Raw genomic sequence first — 2,500 nt, 5'->3', positions numbered from 1 at the left:
CGCACCCGGGGAAACTTTGCCCATAATGTCGGGGTTCTCCGCGAGGGCAGCGGAGTCCTCCTACCGTGCAAGCAGCCGAAAGAAGCAACGGCTCCCCAAGATTTCATGCACTGTGTAAAATGTAAAGGGCTATTCTCCAGGAAGCACCTGTGGCGCCATGTGAAGAGGTGCCCGCTCCGCAAAAGTGTCAGCCCCAAACCTGGAAGAACCAGGGTGCAGGGTCTCTTCACTTACGCCACACCGCTCCCGAAAGATGTTGGCACTGGCCTCTGGAAGTTGCTGAGCGGAATGAATTATGATGATGTGGTACCGGTAATCAAAGGGGACCGCTGGATTATGCAGTTCGGTCAGCACCTCTATAACCGTCTGGGGTCTGATGTCAGCAAGCATGATTACATCCGTCAGAAGCTCAGAGAGGTGGGGCGGCTTCTGCTGAAGGCGATGAAGGTCACACCGTTGCGGTGTATGGAAGATTTCATTTGCCCACAGAATTTCCTGCAAGTGGTGCATGCTGTGAGGAGCCTGGCCGGTTACGATGACCGCACCAATACATATAAAATACCCTCGTTGGCTCTGAAGGTGGGACACAGCTTGCAGAAGATTTCAGCTATGGTGGAGTGTCAGGCACTGATGGAGGGCAGTGCCCTGACAGAGGAGCGTGCCCGAAACTTTCGGAAAATTTATGAGGCGAGGTGGAGCGAGCTAATCTCCACTGCTGCCCTGAAGACACTTCGAGAGATAAAATGGAATGCACCGCTGCTTCTGCCCTTCACTGATGATGTTAAGCGCTTGAACCTGTACCTCCTTGACCGTCAGCGAGAGTACATCGATGAGTTGTCCGCCCACCCTTCCAAACAGCAGTGGTCCATGTTGGCCAAAGTTACCCTCACGCAGCTGATTCTCTTCAACCGCAGGAGAGAAGGTGAGGTTTCCAAGATGCTGCTCTCCTCCTTCGATTTACGGCACACAGCCGATTTGCAGGGTGATGTGGCCCAGGCCCTGTCAGAGCTGGAGAAGGCACTCTGTCGTCACTTCTCCCGTATTGAGATTCCTGGGAAAAGAGGCAGGAAAGTCCCTGTCCTGCTATCCCCAAGCATGCAGAAAGCGATGGAGCTCCTCATAGAGAAGCGGACAGAATGTGGTGTGACCCCACACAATATCTACATGTTTGCTAGGCCAACAGCCATGTCCCATTATAGGGGATCCGACTGCATACGTCTCTACGCCCGGGAGTGTGGGGCCAAGCACCCCGAAGCATTATCTTCCACCCGCCTACGGAAGCATGTGGCTACACTTTCCAGAGTCCTCAACCTGAGCGATACAGAGATGGATCAGCTTGCTGATTTCCTTGGACATGATATTCGGGTGCACCGGCATTATTACCGCCTCCCGGAGGGTACCCTTCAACTGGCCAAGTTGAGCAAGCTGTTTCTGGCTCTCGAGCAAGGGAGAATGGCTGAATTCCGGGGCCACAATCTGGAAGAGATCTCCATTGATCCAAACGGTAGGTATCACTTGACAGTGTGGCTCCAGGGACTGACTGTCTAAGTGGGCTGGTGTGATCGGTTTCCCTGTCCTTCTCTATCCACAGAGCCGATCCAGGTGGTGAGCGATGACTCTGGGGATGAGCCAGAGAGTCAGGATACTGAGGTTCCCATGGGGCACATGGGAAAAGAAGCTGGCAGCGTGGTGTCGGCGGTGGATGGAGGTGCAGCTAAAGGTGGGTGTGACTGTCCATTCCATTTGAGATGCGTCCATGACTGGTGGTGGCGTTGCGTGGTGACTGACCTTTCTTCTCCCGCACAGGTGACAGAAGGGGTACCAAGCGCAATCCGTGGACCCCAGCAGAAGTGAAAGCTGTTGAACGTCACATGATTCGGTTCATTCGCTCATTCAAGGTGCCGGGCAAGAATGACTGTGATGCGTGCCTAAGGGCAGAACGACAAGCGCTGAAGGCTCGGAACTGGCTCTCGGTTAAGTTTTACATTAAGAACCGAATTACTGCTGAAATGAGAAAGAACCTTTCCTGAATAAAATGTATCTGCTGCTGAATACACGTTTCCTCTATCTCTAATTAAACCCGAAAATAAATCAGTTATGTGGGGTGTCCTCATTAGGCCGGTATTCCTGAATAGGTCCCCATGAGGAAGGTTCCAGACATATGTCCCGATGAGGATAGAAAAACAAGTATGTGTGGGTGTGCGTGTGTCCTGTGCACTTGTTTATATATCCTAACGGGGACAAGGGCCAGACAGCACACCAACACTGGCGGGACCTCCGACATGGTGGGGACCTAAAATGAGGTCCCCATGAGTCTGACCCTGGGAGGTGATGGGGGAGTCATGTCTCAACTACCCAGCATACAATTCTCGCAAGTCCCAGAGAATCACGTTTACCAGACTGGAATGGGTTTCGGTGTGTATGCAATGCAGAGTGTGTTTAAAGCAAACACTTCCCCAGCAGCGCTGTGGAGCATTCCCCGAATAATCTCCGGTGCTGC

At 52.8% G+C, this 2,500-nt stretch overlaps 1 long non-coding RNA gene across 1 annotated transcript; it reads left to right on the top strand.

The window, feature by feature from the left end:
* Positions 1 to 1,592: 1,592 nt before the first annotated feature.
* Positions 1,593 to 2,052, top strand: LOC135002407 (uncharacterized). Its single transcript, XR_010203604.1, has 2 exons — positions 1,593 to 1,720; positions 1,807 to 2,052. It is a non-coding gene; the product is annotated as an uncharacterized LOC135002407 (long non-coding RNA).
* The last annotated feature ends 448 nt before the right edge of the window (positions 2,053 to 2,500 follow it).

Source organism: Pseudophryne corroboree, unplaced genomic scaffold (assembly GCF_028390025.1).
Source record: "Pseudophryne corroboree isolate aPseCor3 unplaced genomic scaffold, aPseCor3.hap2 scaffold_1783, whole genome shotgun sequence".
Lineage (NCBI taxonomy): Eukaryota > Metazoa > Chordata > Amphibia > Anura > Myobatrachidae > Pseudophryne > Pseudophryne corroboree.
This window is presented reverse-complemented; position numbering and strand designations above follow the sequence as displayed.